At 52.1% G+C, this 18972-nt stretch overlaps 1 pseudogene; it reads left to right on the top strand.

The window, feature by feature from the left end:
* The first annotated feature begins 4308 nt into the window (after positions 1–4308).
* On the top strand, positions 4309–18616 carry LOC135887976 (zinc finger protein RFP-like; annotated as a pseudogene).
* Positions 18617–18972: the final 356 nt, after the last annotated feature.

Raw genomic sequence — 18972 nt, 5'->3', positions numbered from 1 at the left:
CAAAGGTCTATTGGAGGAGGACCCGAGATTGTTGTCCCCACCACTGCCTCATCTGGAGAAGACAAGGAGGATGCCACGGGGGCTAGAGGGTCTGGTGGCACCTCCTGTTGTGATGGGTCCTGCTGCCCGGGGTCTGGAGCTTGCCCAGAGGTCAGGGCTGCAGTTTCCATACCACCTGGAGCAGGACACTTATGGTGGCCTCTGGCACCCGAGGTTCTGAGTGGGCTGAGCGGGAGGCCCCTAACAGGACGCCCTTGGCTTGGTGGTACGCCCACGGGGTCCAAAAGGACCATTGTGCAGGTCCTTGACTGGGATCATGGCTCTCCTCCTGCCAATGTCCGGCATTACCCTCGCCGTGGCCAGGAGCAGAGTAGCCTGGACATGAGCTCCCCTCAGACTGTGATGAGCGTGAGGCAGAATGTGAGGGCCAAGGCGGTGCTGAACGCGACTTTGTCGACTCTCCAGGACGTGGTGGAAATCGGTACCGGGTCACCGGTGAGCGGTGCCGCCGAGACGCTGGGGAGCGGTGCCGGGACCGAGACCAGTGCTGAGGTCTTGGCCGGTACTGAGATCCAGACCTTGACTGCGACGACAACTGTCTGCAGAAGCAGTGCTGGGATCAGCTCCGGGAGGGAGATTGGCGCTATGAGCGGTGCTGGGAGCGACGTCGGGAATCCGATCGGTACCGTGAGTTGGAGCCATGTCGTGAGCCTGAGCGGTGCCATGAAATCAACCGATGACACGAGTATGACCAGTGCCATGAGGGAGAATGGCGTTGGGACTGCGAGCGTCATCAGGACTGCGAACGGCGTCGGGAGCAGGATCGAATCCGGGACCGGTGCCATGCTTCCGCCAGAGGAGTTGCCAGACGGATCAGGGTTGGCTTGTCCCTGGATGGTACCACATGGGCTGGAGGTGGTGCCGCGGTCTGCGGTGATGCTGATTCCATCAGGGCAATGAGGTCTCGCACCGCTGCGAAGGTTTCCGGCATTGATGGAAGCCAGGGCTCGAACACGGTACGCGTCGGGGAGCCTGTGTGCACCGGACTCAATGGCTTCTCCCTCGGTGCCAGAGTCAATGGTGCCAACGTCGGCACTTGCACCCTAAGTCATTCTGTAACTGGATGTGACTCCGAGGTTGGCCTCAGGGGTGCCGGCGACTGCTAAGGCAGATCAGTCATCTCTGGCCTGTGGTGCCGCTTCTGGCTAGGCAAGAGAGATCGGCGTCAGACCAATTGCATCGGTTGTGGTGCCAGAGAAGTCCGGTGCCACGGGTCTCTATTAGAGTCCATCCGTGGTGCAGTACCTGCTGCTGTTGCCGGGGCACCGCGCACCGAAGCGCCCGGTGCCGGGTCTCAGCGCGCCACTGGAGGATCCGGGCTAAGACCCACCTCCATTAGGAGCTGCTTCAACTGAAAGGCCCGCTCCTTTTTGATCCAGGGCCGGAACGCTTTACAAATCTTACACTTGTCAGTCTGGTGAGAGTCCCCTAGGCACTTCAAGCAGGAGTCGTGGGGGTCGCCTGTTGGCATAGGCTTGGAGCAGGCTGAACAAGGCTTAAAGCTTGGAGCCTTGGCATGAGCCCAAGAGGCAGGCAAGGAGGAAGGGGAAAGACCCCTTCCAACCCACTATTCTAACTCTGTGTACACAACAACTGTAACTATAACTATACCTACAACTATAACTACACTAACTATAATAACTATATGTAAGCAGAGTCAGGATGAGCTCTACCCTGACATCTGGTGGTGAATTATGGCGAGGGTGGAAAAGAACTTCAGGGGCTGATCTTGTTTGCGTAGACACACCCACCCGCCTAGCCTGGGACAACAGCAACTGAAAGTGGTTACTTTGGCTGGTGTGGGATCCCCAGTTTCTCTGTTATTGGGGCAGGAAGAATTAAGTGTTGTTACCCTAATTCTGTGAATCAAGGCCAGTGGAACTGTTGTATGACAGAGGGACTCACCATTAACTAAGTAGCACTCGCTAGACAAGGGGCATGGGTTACAAAACCCAGTGAATTGAGAGAGGCTGGGGGGTAGGTATGTGTACTTGATAGTATGGGTGGTGGCAGTGCCCCCCTTCCCTTCTTTGGAGGGTCTGGAACACCAATTGCACTACCCTCCTCTCTCCACTGTTGAATAGCAGAGCTAATTTTACTTCCATTAGGAATCTAGCTAGAGATTGCTGAGCTGAATTCACTTTGGGCCAATAGTGCACCAGCACTGGAGCTCCCCTACTACAAGCTAAAATTGCTGAGCTGAGATCACTGAGTGCTGTGTTAACTAGTGGGGGAGCCTGAAGATATATTGCTAAGCAGCTGGCAGAGTGGAGCAGTTTGCGGGACGGTTGGAGCGGCCCACAGAACAGCGAGCGAGCGAAGCAGAGCAGTTTGCGGGGGCGGCTGGAGGAGTGGTGTGGTGCGGCTTGTAGAGCGGAGCCATTCGTGGTGAAGGCTGCAGCAGAACTCCACAGAGAGGCGGGGCAGTCGGCCTCGGACCATGTAAGGTGCCCCTTAACACCCCGTGTGCCCCCCCATTTTCACCCAGGCTGGGGGGGAGTAAAACTGCAGATAAACTTTTGAACTCTGGGGCGGCACTGACCAGGGGCAGAGACTTTTGGGTTGTTGGACTTTGGGGTGATTGGACTTAAGACCCTGAGGGGAAAAGGACACTGCCAAACTTACTTGGAGGTGGGTCTTTTGCTCATGGTTTGTGTTATGAATCCTGTTTGTGGTGTTTCCCCAACATAATGCCGCATTGTTTCCCTCCTTTATTAAAAGGCTTTTGCTACACTCAGACTCCGTGCTTGCGAGAGGGGAAGTATTGCCTCCTAGAGGCGCCCGGGGGGAGGTATGTAATTGTCCTAGGTCACTGGGTGGGGGCTCAAGCCGGTTTTGCATTGCGTTATTGAAACGGAACCCCTAGATACTGAACCCGGCCCTTGTTGCTGCCAACTCAGAGGGGCAGAAGGGTTACATATACAAACGATAGGAAAAAGAGACACTAGGGAAAGTGGAGAACAGCAAAGCTGCGCTCCACAGTTCCAACGATCGTCACGGGCAGTAAGAAGGAACTGAGGGGGCACTGGGTCGGCAGGGGTGTATATCCAGGGCTATAAAGGCACCACTCGAGGGGGCTCCACAGCCAACCCACCAGGTGTTGCTAGGGTAAAAATTTCTCCGACGATCATGCCCATGGCACGCGTGCACCTAATTGGAATCGATATGAGCAACACATCTTGAAGAAGAACCATGCTCTGAAGTGTCCCTAGCCTCTGTTTGCCAGAAGCTGGGAATGGGTGACAGGGGCTGGATCACTTGATGATTCCCTGTTCTGTTCATTCCCTCTGAAACACCTGGCATTGGCCACTGTCAGAAGACAGGATACTGGGCTGGATGGACTATCGGTCTGACCCAGTCTGGCCATTCTTATGTTCATGAGACTCATTATAAAATCATGAATGCTGGCAACACTTTTGACACTGAGGCTTTGTTAAACTGAGCCAGAGGAGCCTTAGCATACGTCAGAATCGGGCCACTGAAATATTGATTAAGCAATTTTTGGCCTGTTAATTTAATATCCCTAGACTTGGAAGGATTAGACTTTATGGGTAGATGTCAGTAAATGTTGATTTCACTGTACACACACAAACCATGGGGAAATGTTTCCATTGATAATAACCGAAATTTACAAATAGGCACAGTAAGAAAAATGCTGCTTGAGAACTTACTATAATTTAATTTAAGGAGATTGACTTAGTATATTTTGACATGTGAGGCTGAATTTGTGTTTTAACGGTTACAAAGTTTTAACTTTTTGAATCTCCGTGTCTACTGTCATAAAATAATTATTGTCTGACTAAAATATTATCTGACACTCCCCCCCCAATTCCCCACAAATGTGAACAATAATATTGATAAAAACTGAAACCGTGAAAGTTTAAATAGATAAATACAAAAATATTCTTACAAATAAATATTAATCTTATCTGTCAAAATTACATATTAAATCAAATGAATTCTGCCAAGCCTAAATATGACTCCTTAGACACGCAGTTCTGTCAGCTCATCAGGACAAGGGGAAGCTGATGTCCATGTGAATCCCCAGTGACTCCCCCACACACGCACCAGCAGAGGGGGCTGATTGCAGGATCAGAGCCTTATTGGGACATTTCTCACCAAAGCCTCCAGGGCTGGAACATTAGGGGTGATCTGGCTCCAGCTCAGCAAACAGCCTGGGTCAGTTCCAGGAAGGGAAACACCCAATTGCTGCTGCTGCAGGCGGGACATATGTCTGAGCTCAGGAAAGTGAAACTAACCCTGTTACCCTGTCCAGAGGGAGCCATGGCCACAGACAACCCCATGGAAAGTCTCCGGGAGGAAGCTACATGCCCCATCTGTCTGGAGTATTTTAAGGACCCAGTGATTATAGACTGTGGGCACAATTTCTGCCGAGCCTGCATCGCCCAGTGCTGGGAGGGATTGAATACAGACATCTCCTGCCCTCAGTGCAGAGAAACTGTGCAACAGGGAAACCTCAGGCCGAACAGGCAGCTGGCAAATGTTGTAGAAATAGCCAAACGGTTGAGATTACAGGCAGCAAAGGGAGCAGGAGAGGAGAGGTTGTGTGGGGAACACCAGGAGACTCTGAAACTGTTCTGTGAAGAGGCTCAAAGTTCTGTCTGTGTGGTTTGCCATCTGTCCCGGGATCACAGAGTTCACAGGGTGATTCCCATAGAGGAGGCTGCCCAGGAGTACAAGGTAGGGAATTGCTGTCAAGTTTAATGGGTAATAATTTTGGATTTTAATTACAGGCTGATTTCACTCAAAGTTGCCTGTCAAAGGTGTGACGCATCATTCAGCTCTGTAAAGCCTTCATTGTACGGGAGATGCTGTAACAAAATTAATGATCTGGCAGTGTGGCGACAGAATCAGAATATCAAGTCTTAAAAGATATCTGCTGTGGGAAACTTTTCTCTGAGTTTCTGAATGCTTTTCAAACCCAGCTTCCACTGCTGAAATAAGGGGACTTTTTACACAACGGACAGTGTTAACAATCAGTGAGGTTTAAATCACAAGAGCTGCAGGCCAGTCTTTGTGAGTGTGTTACCTTCAGACTGGAGATGGGGAAGTTACAAGCTGTTATTATTGTTACAGATTTATTTATTAGACATTATTATTGTTACTTTTATTTTCATTACGGTAGTACTTACAGATCCCAAATGAGATCTGGGCCCTGCATGAAACCCAGCAAGGGACAATCTCTGCCTTGAGCAGTTTGCGGTCTAACTAGACAAAACACACAAAGGATGGAAAGGGAAACTGAGGCACAAAGAGGGGCATTGAGTTGCCCACGGCCACCCAGCACATCAGCAATCAAGCTCAGCATAGAGTCCAAGTCTCCCCAGACCCAGTCCAAGGCCCTAACCACTAGGCCATGCTGCCATTTTAGCATCAGCCCCCAGAGATGACGTGTGTCCATTAGGAGGGAAAGATGCCTTGATAAAGGTCCCAGCATGTCCCACTGGACAAAGCCACATCCAGTGCTGGGTCCCTACTGGACAGGGATAGTGCTCCACAAAACTGGGAATGCGCAGCTTCAAACCAGACGAATGGCCTCCCGACGTCTCATGGGGTTTGCCCTGGTGCTTAGACCAGCTCTGCCCAACCAGTGCAATCCCCAGGGCTTCAGGGCTGAAATCCCAGCCCCTATTTAAAACCTGGTGGCTTCTGGGATTTGTATCACTTTGTTTGTTAAACCTTCTCAAAAGCAGGTCTATTGATTCACCCCCATGTGACTTCAGTGTCCTGTTATGCGCTATAACACTAATCAATTCACAAATACCAGTAAAGCTTGGTTATAATTGAGATCTCTGTGTAATTACTAAAAAGACTGAACCTGAATTCGTAGTAAGTCTTAATATGACACACTCCCAGTCTGCATTGATAAGATTTCATCTCCTTGGTGGCCCTGATGTCGCAAAGCGATTAGGGCCAACAATCGTCTTGAGTTTGGGTGGGAAAACACCCAACTCCACACCCCTCTCAACCCTCAAAGTGAAACTTCCCGAATCCTTTCTGTTTCTTCAGGAAAAAAATCAGGCCCATTTGAAGGCTCTGCGGGAAGAGAGAGAAAAGCTGCTGGGATTGAAAGTGACTGGAGAGGGGAAAAGCCAGGAGTATCTGGTAGGTGCCTGTTGTTATTAACCAGCAGGGACTGGCAGTGGGAGGTCCATTTGGAGGCAGATTCCTCTGTGGCCTTGGTGAAAGTGGACTTGTGTGTGTTTCTCCATGATCACGGATTGCTGTGTTAGATTCATGTGTAGACAAGTCCTAAGCTTCCATTTCAGCTGATGAGTTAATGTCCAGCTCTTGTGGCTTTCTCAGAAATCCTCCCCAAGTGAACTGACTGTCACCCGTGAAGTGCTGTCCCCTGTGTCTGGTCATTTCGTGCATTAACATGTTTGTTTCTTTTTTCTCCCCTGGTGTCTCTGTCAGTGTAGTGCTGAGTCCTGCCACCTGCTGCTCTGGGTCTGAATTCCCAGAGGCCATGAATGACATAATATGCTAACATGACAGACATAGAAACCTCCCTTTCAGAGATACAGGGGCTGAAGGGGAAGCTGTGAGAGAATCCTCTCCCTAGGGTAGAGTTAAATGTCAGAAATCTTAGGATTTTCAACGAATTTCTCCCTCCTACACACTCAGCTCTCCATGAAAGGACCTCAGGCGCCATTCCTGTCCCTGACCAGCCCTTTTCCTATTTTCATACAGAAACAAACACAAACCGAGAGGCAGAAGATTGTGTCTGAATTTCAGCAACTGCGGCAGTTCCTGGAGGAACAAGAGCGACTCCTGCTGGCGCAGCTGGAGAAGCTGGACGAGGAGATTGTGAGGATCCAGAATGAAAATATCACCAAACTCTCCAAGCAGGTTTCCTGTCTCAGTGAACAGATCAGTGAGATGGAGGGGAAGTGTCAGAAGCCAGCAAGTGAATTCCTGCAGGTGAGAGTGAGGGAGAAACAGAGGCACTGAATCTGTGGGTGCTTAAGGGATGGAGCAGCAACAGAAAAAAATTAGCAGGTGCTTAGCACCCATCGTCAGCCAGCTACCCCCCCTCCCCCCAGCACCTCCTGCCCGCTGGCAGCCCCATCGATCGACTCCTCCCCTTCCCTCCCAGCGCTTCCCACCTGCCTCAATCAGCTGTTCCACGGTGTGCAGGAGGCACTGGGAAGGAGGGGAAGAAGAGTGGGGACGGGGTGCGCACGAGGGAGGGGGCAGAATGAGGCTGAGTGGGGGCAGAGAGGGGGTAGACAGGGTGGGGCTGTGGCATGAGGAAGGGGTGGAGTGGGGGCAGGGTCTGGGGTTCAGCACCCCCAGGGACAATTAGAAGCCAGCACCTGTGGTTAGAAACACCAGATCCCCACACAGGGAAGGGAGGGCTCCTGAATCATAAGCACTGGGGCCAGCAGTCAGAGATCTCAGTGTAACTCGGCGTGTGCAATCCTGACATGTGAATGACTATTGTTCTTTGCAGAGTCACAGACACACAGATATTAGAGATGGAAAAGCCGCATTAGCTCAGGGAATCCATGCCCCTGGGCCAGGGCAGGGCCTCTATTCCCCATACTTGCTAAATCCCTTCCCTGGGATCCCCTATGTGTGTGTCAGAGGGGACTGAGATTCTTTCTTCTCTCTCTCTCTCTCTCTCCTCTAGGATATTAGAAGCACCTTGAGCAGGTACGTGTCTCTCTCTCACTCCCCTCCCACTTCACAACGCTGGGAAAGAGCTTGATGGTGATGTTAGCACTGCATCTCCCCAGGGCTCTACAGTAGAATGTGTGGGGAAGGTCACATTTTGGATACAAATCTCCCTAATCAACTTCATCCTGAGGTTCTCACCCTTGCACAGAAGACTCTGGAATTATCCATTCAGTGGGAAAGACTGACCTCAAGTATTTCCTAGAGATGTCACATCCCTGGGGGACTGGCTGCCTCAGGATAGTGGGGATGGAATATGAGCCTGTCACTGCTGGGGCCCTGGTCACCATTCAGCCCAGGGCAGCAGTGGTCAAGAGTCTTTCACACCTGAGGATGGTTTGGAGACCTATGTGAAATGAGCTGGGGAGGGGGGAGTTGGTGTCTCAGTCTAGCTCCTAGTGGTCAGATTTCTACAGCACTTCACTTGTGAACCTCCTGTCCCTCAAAGCATGGAGGCCAAGGAGTGAACTGGCTATGGAGACTCAATTCCATTTTTATCCCCAGAGCTGATCTCTCCAGGCCAGAGTTGAAGAACATTCATGGGACATTTGGGGGGAAGGTTGCACGGGCATGGGCTGTGTCGCACCTGCTCTGAGGCTGGAAGAAGTTGAGGAATTTTAACTCCAGGCCCATTAGAGCAGCGACTCCCTAGCAGCAACTTATAATGAGTCACTACATGAAATATAATCACGTGAAATTGTTTTTCTCCAGGTGTGAGAAGGGGAAGTTCCGGCAGCCAAAGGAAATTTCTCCTGAACTGGAAGAGCGAGTCAGTGGTTTCTCCCAGAAAACTATTGCGCTATTGGAGGCTCTGCGGAAGTTCAAAGGTACCTAGAAGGGATCTAGGAGGGGAAATTAGGATAAACGTCGGAGACTGTTGGAGGTGAATGGAGCCGGTCAATTGGTTCATAATTAGATTATGCATCTATTTAATTGTTGGGTGAGAATGCCATGCACTTGGGGTCCAAATCACTCAGGTTGATTAATTCAACCCCTTATTTGTTCCAAAGCATGCCTTGCTATTACAACTACTATTAAAGTACGAAATGACAGACATACTGAAAGAAATACTGCCCAGTTACCTTCTCCAGGGGCATAGGCGGGTCATGATACATTTCTCCTATGATGCTCTGATTACCCCTTACAATGTCTGACATATTATACACATCCAGATTATATATTTATTAGTTCTTTTCCAATCACCTTTGAATGTTATGAATAGGAAATATCTTGTATAACTCATTCACTGCACATGCATAAACTTTCTAATTGGTGGGGCTTTTGCTGTCCAAGCCATTTTCAAGTTATTCTCTTTTCTGATTCATTCATTACCAGTCAGTACATAGTGATGTGCCCGGGTCACTTTGACCCTTTTCTCCACATCGGGATTTTTAGACTTTGGTAACTGCTCGTTGGCAGTACATTTTGGGTGTCTGTTGTCTTTAAGCACATTGTGTGGTCAAAACATCTCTTTGTCCCACATAGCAACTTATGAACACATCACTTAATAACAGGGTCACTTAGGGCAACATTTCCCTTATATCAAGCAAACTGCTCACCAGGCCAAAGCCAAGTCACTCAGTACAAATGCACAATCTCCGTCTGCCCAAACTTATGCATAAGAAATGATCCTTGTACCAATTCTCAATACTGAACATAATAACTAGTAGAAAGGCAACAAACTGAGCTGATATAGCAGGGCCCAGGCATCAGCATGTCTCACATGAATTCATGACTTACGAAAGGTCACAACATTCAGGCCCAAATTGAACAAAATGGCCTAATTTGGGGCACCTGAGTTTCTCTCCGTACTAGAAAACTGCAGGGCAGGTGCTCCAGAGCTCTGCAGCCTCCACAGCTGCAGGTGGAGTCAGTGGGAGCTGCAGGTGCCCAACCCCTCTGAGAACCAGGCCCCAGGTGCCTAAAGGTCGGCGCCCAAAATCTAGAACCTAAATTAAAGGCCGTTTGTTAGAGTGGACCCAGCCCATCACTGTGCTCTGGTCCCGTATGCAGCTAGTCTGGGCACATGGGCTGCAGGGAAGGAGAAAGCCCCTCCCCCACGGTGAGGGATCCCTCCAGCACAGGAGCCTCTTGTGCCTCCTCCACAGCTGCAGGCACAAGGTGTGTTCCTGAGAGGGCTGGGAATGGGGTGGGGGTGGGGGCGGGTGGAAGAGGGAGGGGGTGGACGAGGGACAGAGGGACATGGGCAGTGTAAAGCTGGGCCTCTGACACTCTGCACAGTGGCCAAGACACACAGGGGCCATTGTCATAGGGATGTAACTCTGGCTGGCTTCAGAACTTCCTCAGCCTGTGCCAAGGTCTGCACCGGCCCCTGCAGCCACTGAACAGCGGAGTCACAAATGGCCCCTCCCCTCTCTCCTTTTGTCAGTACAGGGGTGAATCTGGCCCATAGAGTCAACCTTCCCCTGCCTCAGTTTCCAGATTTATAAAATGATTTTTATTATTATTCCTATTTCTGCCTATGGAGGACGAGGCCCCGTCGTGCTGCTCTCTGTAGAGACGCTGAGTAAACAGACCCAACAGCTCATAATTAGAGCCAGGATTTCACAAACTCTGAACATCCCGTTAGTGTCAAAGGGACCCAAGTGGTTAAAGTTACTTTTATGCCAAAGTCTTTGTATGACCTGGGTCTAGGTCACAGTAAGTGAATGAGACAAACCAACTGGAATCTGAAGGGTGGGAGGGGTTGATGAGAGGAAAAGTAAATCTCACTGACAGATTGTTTATCCTGGGATGGTTGTGAGGCTTCATGGATGTTGGTTCCATTGCTGGGAGATGCCTGAACGAGAAAGGAAGTCGAAGGTTTCAGACCTTGTTGTTTGAAATACCTGAGTGTGTCTCAGGCCTGGTCTACACTACGAGTTTAGGTCGACTTTAGCCGCGTTAAATCGAATTAAGCCTGGACACGTTCACACGACGAAGCCCTTTCTTTCGACTTAAAGGGCCCTTTAAACCGGTTTCTTTACTCCACCTCCAACGAGGGGATTAGCGATAAAATCGGCCTTAGGGGGTCGGAATTGGGGTAGTGTGGACGGAATTCGACGTTATTGGCCTCCGGGAGCTATCCCACAGTGCTTCATTGTGACCGCTCTGGACAGCACTCTCAACTCAGATGCACTGGCCAGGTAGACAGGAAAAGCCCCGCGAACGTTTGAATTTCATTTCCTGTTTGCTCAGCGTGGAGAGCACAGGTGACCATGCAGAGCTCATCAGCACAGTTAACCGTGATGGAGTCCCAGGATCGCAAAAGAGCTCCAGCATGGACAGAACGGGAGGTACGGGATCTGCTCGCCATATGGGGAGATGAATCAGTGCTGGCCGAACTCCGAAGCAGTAAACGAAATGGCAAAATATTAGAAAAGGTCTCCAAGGCCATGAAGGAAAGAGGCCATAACAGGGACGCACAGCAGTGCCGCGTGAAAATTAAGGAGCTAAGGCAAGCCTACCACAAAGCCAGAGAAGCAAACGGAAGGTCCGGGGCTGAGCCGCAAACATGCCGCTTCTACGCGGAGCTGCATGCCATTCTAGGGGGTGGAGCCACCACTACCCCAGCCGTGTGCTATGACTCCCTCACTGGAGAAACACACAGGGAAGAGGGTTCGGAAGAGGAGGATGGAGGAAATGTAGATAGCTCACAGCCGCAAGGAAGCGGAGAAACCGGTTTCCCCAACAACCAGGATATGTTTGTCACCCTGGACCTGGAACCAGTAACCCCCGAACTCACCGAAGACCCTGAGGGCACACAGGGGACCTCTGGTGAGTGTACCTTTGTAAATATTACACATGGTTTAAAAGCAAGCGTGTTTAATGATTAATGATTAATTTGCCCTGGCAATCGCGGCCAGTACAGCTACTGGAAAAGTCTGTTAACGTGTATGGGGATGGAGCGGAAATCCTCCAGGGACATCTCCAGAAAGCTCTCCTTCATGTACTCCCAAAGCCTTTGCAAAAGGTTTCTGGGGAGGGCTGCCTTATCCCGTCCGCCATGGTAGGACACTTTACCACGCCAGGCCAGTAGCACGTAGTCTGGAATCATTGCATAACAAAGCATGGCAGCGTATGGTCCCGGGTGTTTGCTGGCATGCAGACAACATCCATTCCTGATCGCTCTTTGTTATCCTCAGCAGAGTGATATCATTCACGTTCACCTGGTTGAAATGGGGCAATTTTATTAAGGGGACATTCAGAGGTGCCCGTTCCTGCTCTGCTGAACAGAAATATTCCCCGCTGTTAGCCACGCGGTGGGGGGAGGGGTGAAGTGATCATCCCAGAGAATTGGGTGTGGGGGAGGGGAATTAGTTGGGTTTGTGCTGCACGTTAACCCTGAAACCGCAGCCCCTCCTTTTACATTGCAAACCCATTTTAAATGGCCAACCCAACGGGTGCTTGGTATGGGAAATGAGAGCACTACTGTTTGAAACCATTCCCACATGTTAAGAAGGTTAAAAAAGCCAAAAGACTGTGTCTTACCATGGCTGCCTGCAAGCTGAAATCTGTGGCCTGGCACTGCGTGAGTGATCTCTCATACCAAACCGGCAGGCCCTCAATATAAGAGGAAAAATGCGACCTTGTAACGAAAGCACATGTGCTGTGTAATGTGAACAGCAAAATTTAACGTGAAAGAGTGTACCCATTGTTCTCTAAAATGTGTCTTTTTTAACCACCTCTCCCTTCTCCTCCACCAGCTGCAAATGTTTCTCCTTCACAGAGGCTAGTGAAGATTAGAAAGAGAAAGCGAAGGACACGTGATGACATGTTTACAGAACTACAGATGTCCTCCCACGCTGACAGAGCACAGCAGAATGCGTGGAGGCAGTCAATGACTGATTATAGAAAAGCCCAATATGAACGAGAGGAGAGGTGGCGTGCTGAATCGCGGGATGAACAGAGCAAGTTGCGGGCTGAAGATGATAGGTGACGTCAGCTTGCAGACAGAAGGCAAGAGTCGATGCTCCGGCTGCTGGAGCATCAAACTGATATGCTCCAGCGTATGGTTGAGCTGCAGGAAAGGCAGCAGGAGCAGAGACCGCCGCTACAGCCCCTGTGTAACCAACAGCCCTCCTCCCCAAGTTCCATAGCCTCCTCACCCAGACGCCCAAGAACACGGTGGGGGGGCCTCCGGCCACCCAGTCACTCCACCCCAGATGATTGCCCTAGCATCAGAAGGCTGGCCTTCAATAAGAGTTAAAGTTTTAAACTGCAGTGTGTCCTTTTCCTTCCCTCCTCCCCCACCCATCCCGGGCTACCTTTGCAATTATCCCCCTAGTTGTGTGATGAATTAATAAAGAATGCATGAACGTGAAGTAACAATGACTTTATTGCCTCTGCAAGTGGTGCTCGCAGGGGGGAGGGTAGGGGAGGGTGGGGTGGTTGGTTTACAGGGAAGTAGAGTTAACCGGGTGGGGGGGAGGGGCGGAGGGTTCATCAAGGAGAAACAAACAGAAGTTCACACCGTAGCCTGGCCAGTCACAAAACTCGTTTTCAAAGCTTCTCTGATGCGCACCGCGCCCTGCTGTGCTCCTCTAACCGCCCTGGTGTCTGGCTGCGCGTAATCAGCGGCCAGGCGATTTGCCTCAACCTCCCACCCCGCCATAAATGTCTCCCCCTTACTCTCACAGATATTGTGGAGCGCACAGCAAGCAGCAATAACAATGGGGATATTCTTTTCGCTAAGGTCTGAGCGAGTCAGTAAGCTGCGCCAGCGCGCTTTTAAACGCCCAAATGCACATTCCACCACCATTCGGCACTTGCTCAGCCTGTAGTTGAACAGGTCCTGACTCCTGTCCAGGCTGCCTGTGTACGGCTTCATGAGCCATGGCATTAAGGGGTAGGCTGGGTCCCCAAGGATCACGATAGGCATTTCAACATCCCCAACGGTTATTTTCTGGTCCGGGAAGAAAGTCCCTTCCTCCAGCTTTCGAAACAGAGCAGAGTGCCTGAAGACGCGAGCATCATGTACCCTTCCCGGCCAGCCCACGTTGATGTTGGTGAAACGTCCCTTGTGATCCACCAGGGCTTGCAGCAGCATTGAAAAGTACCCCTTGCGGTTTATGTACTCGGTGGCTTGGTGCTCCGGTGCCAAGATAGGGATATGGGTTCCGTCTATGGCCCCACCACAGTTTGGGAATCCCATTGCAGCAAAGCCATCCACTATGGCCTGCACGTTTCCCAGAGACACTACCCTTGATATCACCAGGTCTCTCATTGCCCTGGCAACTTGGATCACAGCAGCCCCCACAGTAGATTTGCCCACTCCAAATTGATTCCCGACTGACCGGTAGCTGTCTGGCGTTGCAAGCTTCCACAGGGCTATCGCCACTCGCTTCTCAACTGTGAGGGCTGCTCTCATCCTGGTATTCTGGCGCTTCAGGGCAGGGGAAAGCAAGTCACAAAGTTCCATGAAAGTGCCCTTACGCATGCGAAAGTTTTGCAGCCACTGGGAATCGTCCCACACCTGCAGCACGATGCGGTCCCACCAGTCTGTGCTTGTTTCCCGGGTCCAGAATCGGCGTTCCATGGCATCAACCTGCCCCAGGAACACCATGATTTCCACATTGCTGGGGCCTGTGCCTTGTGAGAGGTCTATGTCCATGTCCATTTCCTCATCACTGTCGTGGCCGCGCTGCAATCGCCTCCTCGGCTGGTCCCGGTTTTGCTTTGGCATGTCCTGGCTCTGCATATACTCCAGGACAATGCGCGTGGTGTTCATAGTGCTCATAATTGCTGCGGTGATCTGAGCGGGCTCCATGATCCCAGTGCTAGCTATGGCGTCTGGTCTGAAAAAAGGGGCGAAACTAGTATCTGACGGACCAGGGGAAGGAGGGAGGGAGGGAGGGGCGAGTGACGACATGGCGTACAGGTACAGGGAATTAAAATCAAGAAAGGTGGCTGTCCATCAGGGAGAAAGACAAACAACTGTGACACAGAATGGCCCCCCCCAAAGATTGAACTCAAAAGCCTGGGTTTAGCAGGCCGTTGATTTGACGGAGGGAGGGGGGAAGCAAATGAATACAGAACAAATCTATTTTTTACATCTTAAGACGACGGTGCAGCATGACTGATAGCCCTCGGCATCTTCTGGGTGCTTGGCAGCAAATACTGGGCACTTGGCAGTAGCCTTCAGGCCTATTGCACGATCTGCTGCTCAGGGAAGACTCTGCTAATGTGCGATGATCCAACAGGGCGCTTGGCAGAAAATGGCATACTACGACTGATAGCCATCATCATCATTGTGAAGGCAGTAGGATGGGGGACTGGGGGACATACGGAGTTCCAGCCATTGCTGGACTGAACATGTCTGCCCAGGTGCCCATGATCGACAGCCACTGCTGTACGACGAGGACGGTTACCAGTCGTAATAAACCATCTACTGCCAAAAGGCAAAAGGCAAGGGCTGGTGCAATGCAGCCCCACGGCTGCCAGCACCCAGATCGCCGATGAAGGCTACCAGTCATGCTGCACCGTCTACCGCCAAAAGGCAGTTAGCTGCTGCTGCTGTGTAGCAATGCAGTCCCACGTCTGGCGGCACCCAGATGACATATGGTGACGGTGAGCTGAGCTGAGCGGGCTCCATGCTTGCCGTGGTATGTTGTCTGCACAGGTAACCCAGGTAAAAAGGCGCGAATCTATTGTCTGCCGTTGCTCTGACGGAGGGGGAGGGGCCTGACGACACGTACCCAGAACCCCCCGCGACACTGTTTTGCATCATTCGGGCATTGGGATCTCAACCCAGAATTCCAATGGGCGGTGGAGACTGCGGGAACTGTGGGATAGCTACCCATAGTGCAACGCTCCGGAAGTCGACGCTAGCCTCGGTACTGTGGACGCGGTCCGCCGACTAGAGCACTTAGAGCATTTTATGTGGGGTCACACACAATCGGCTGTATACAACCAATTTCTATAAAACCGGCTTCTATTAATTCGACCTAATTTCGTAGTGTAGACATACCCTCAGTCTGTTTCTCTGTCATGATGAAAACACACGTCTAGGAGTTCAGAATGGGAATGCTCTTATAATTATGAATGCCTGAAATCTCACCTCGCTTATCCTTTCCCTCTCCAGACACTCTGCCGTCTGCACTGGAGACAAAAACAGGGGAGCCCCTAGGATCTGACAGACTGGATGAGTTTGCTGATGGAGATTGTCTTTAAATGATAAGAAAATTCCAGTGAAAACATCTTCATGATAATGTAGCTAAAGTTACTAGCCCTAAAAATAACACATTAAACTGTGAGAAGATCCAGGAGCACTGGAACAAGGGGACCAGGGGACCATGCCCCCCTACTTTTTAACCTGGGCATAGTTTGGGGGCAGGCAGTGGCAGATTTAGAGTTAGTGCGGCCCTGTGTGCAACTTCATTTTCGCCCCCCACCCTTCTCGGGACCTAGTCAAGAAAATGAACGTTCTCTCTTATCTCCCCCCTGTTTTTCATTCTTTTTTTCTTCATCCTCCTCCTATATTATAAGTAATAGGAAGTAAATGAAAATAAAGTGAGGTCCCTTGATTGGGACAGGGGGTTGGGGTGCAGGAGGAGGTGTGGGGGTTTAGCTCTGGGAAGGAGTTTGAGTGTGGGCTGGGGCCGGGGGTTGGAGTGCAGCAGGGAACCAGGGGGGAGGCACTTATCTCAGGCGACGCGGCTCTGAAAGCGACCAGCACACCCCTCTGGCAGCATCTCCATTGCGGGGGCAGGGTCAGGGGATCTCCGTGTGTCGCTGCCCCAGGCACCGCCCCCGCAGCTCCCATTGGCTTCAGTTCCCAGCTAATGGGAGCTGCGGAGTTGGCGCTCGGGGCAGAGGCATGCCGTCTGCTTCTGGAAGTGGCGCGGAGGGAGGGAGGCAGAGCAGGCAGGGAGCAGCCTTAGCCCTGCTCGCTGCTGATGGCACGTCTCTGCGCGCCCCTTGGGGGAGGAGGGGCAGCGAGTCAGGCAGCACACGGAGCCACCTCCCCCCTGCCAGGTGCGCACACTGACCCCTGCTGCACTGCCACGTTTTGGGGGCCTCCCTATCACTGGGGGTCCTGTGCCACCGCACGGTGTGTTTAATGGTAAATCCACTCCTGAGGGCAGGGGACGATGTTGTCCCCACAAACTGGAAGCCTTGGCCAGGCCTGGAGCTTCGCAGGCAGGGGCTGTGCTTCGCGGCAGGGCAGCTGATCAGCTTCCCCCCGTGGCACAGTCCCTGCCCGCGGCGCCAGCCTCTTCCCGATCCTGGCCCCTCTCAGTGGCTCCACCCCTGCTCCTCTTCCCACAAGGCCCTGCCCTCTGGTCAGGCCAGGAGCTAGAACTGGGCTGTCACCCAGGGAGCCTGGGCTGCACTGGGGAGCCCTGGACCCTCCACCTGCCCTGGGTGGCGCGCTCCGGGGAGCGGGGACATAGGCCAGGGCAGGTGGAGGGTCAGGGGCTCTCCACAGTGGCCAAGGCTCCCAGCCCAATAAGGGGGTGGGACCTCAGTGGGAAGAGGAGGTTTAGGGTGAGGCCATGGAGGAGGTGGGGCAACAGGCTGCCGGACCTCATGTCCCCCCCGCCCCCAATTCTACCAAAGTTCATGAACTCCTAGGGAGATCCCAAGCTGACATCACACAAACAATCCTGACATCAACCTTGGTGCTGAGTTCATGCCCAGGCTGATGAACAGAAACACTCTCACTGAGCAGCACCCGAACAGAGCTCCCTGCCATGAGGGCTGACACATCCCTCAACTTCACTCCAATGCAGGGTGTCTCCCCATTGCTCTTCTCCAACATCTGGCCTTTCCTTTGGGCTGGGCTGGGCTCTCCCATTGGAGCTGCTCACTGCTTCCTGGATTGGGGAGATGCTCTCCCTCCGAGGCTGCTAGCTCCTCCCTTCTCTCTGGGCTGGGAATGGGGCTACTCCACCTAATGTCACTTCCCACTCTCTGGTATTAAGCAGCTCTTCCCCATTGCTGCACCTTCCTCTCTGTTCCCTGATCTGGGAGTGGAGGCTGCATTAGGGAAGGGAGTTTCCCCCTGGGGCTTAAAGTTGGTACGTGCTTCTTCTGTTCCCTTCTCATTAAAAGCTTCTGACACCTTCCTGGCTGTGTCTGTGCTGCTGGGAATGGAGCAGCCCCAGAAGGGAAAGCTGGAAGCTGAAACCTCTGTAATAAATGAGAAACTAGTGAAGTGGGTCCCAATACAAAGACAGAGGAACTGCAGTGAAATCTCTGCTCAGTCTCAGGTGCCCAGGACAGAAGCAGCTCCCTGGGATCCAGGCCTGTCCCAGCCAGAACGGTGCTGCTGGGGAGTGTGAGAAATCGTCCCAGCCTCCCGCAGGGCTAAGCTCTGCCCCTAACGCTCTGATTCTCTCTCTCCCAGTGAATGTGACTTTGGATCCAGACACGGCTCATCCCCAACTCGTCCTGTCTGAGGATCGGAAACGTGTGAGATGTGGAGACACACGGCAGCAACTGCCCAACAACCCTGAGAGATTTGACATTGAGCCCTGTGTGCTGGGCTGTGAGGGATTTACCTCAGGGAGACATTGCTGGGAGGTGGAGGTGGGAGTTGGGGGAGGCTGGGCTGTGGGGGTGGCCAGAGAGTCTGTGGGGAGGAAGGGATGGATCAGCCTTAACCCTAAGGGAGGGATCTGGGCTGTTAGGCAGTGTGGGGGTCAGTTCCGGGCTCTCACCTCCCCTGTGACCCCTGGGCCGGGCCCCCAGCAGGATCCGGGTTTGTTTGGACTGTGACCGGGGGCAGGTGACATTTATTGTTGCTGGTGACGAGGCCCCGATCTTCACTTTCCCACCGGGCTCCGTCCTTGGGGAGATAATCCGACCCTGGCTCTGGGTGGGGGGATCCCAACTCAGACTGTGTCCCTGAGACACTGGGGGGGGGACGGGACAATATTCCACTGGGGACCCTGAGATCAGCCTCTCTATCCTCACACACCCTAGTCTCTGTGACCACCATAGAGAGCATTTAGTGAGCGAGCTAGAGAAGCCAATCTCATCACTGTCCCAGGGATTGTGCAGCCTGTTTGCCACTGTCCTCTATGATGCATGAGGGCTCTGGGGATCCTGGGTCAGACAGTGCCACTGAGACATGTGAAGGGGAACAGCCCACTGGGAATGAAACAAGTCATTGAAACAAGTCAATGAAACTAGCCACACTCATCCTAGCCCCTATGGCCTGGAGGACTTCTGTCTTCCCAATTGTGACGTTATTGACATGAACTG

Source organism: Emys orbicularis, chromosome 13 (genome assembly GCF_028017835.1).
Source record: "Emys orbicularis isolate rEmyOrb1 chromosome 13, rEmyOrb1.hap1, whole genome shotgun sequence".
Taxonomy (NCBI): Eukaryota; Metazoa; Chordata; order Testudines; family Emydidae; genus Emys; species Emys orbicularis.
This window is presented reverse-complemented; position numbering and strand designations above follow the sequence as displayed.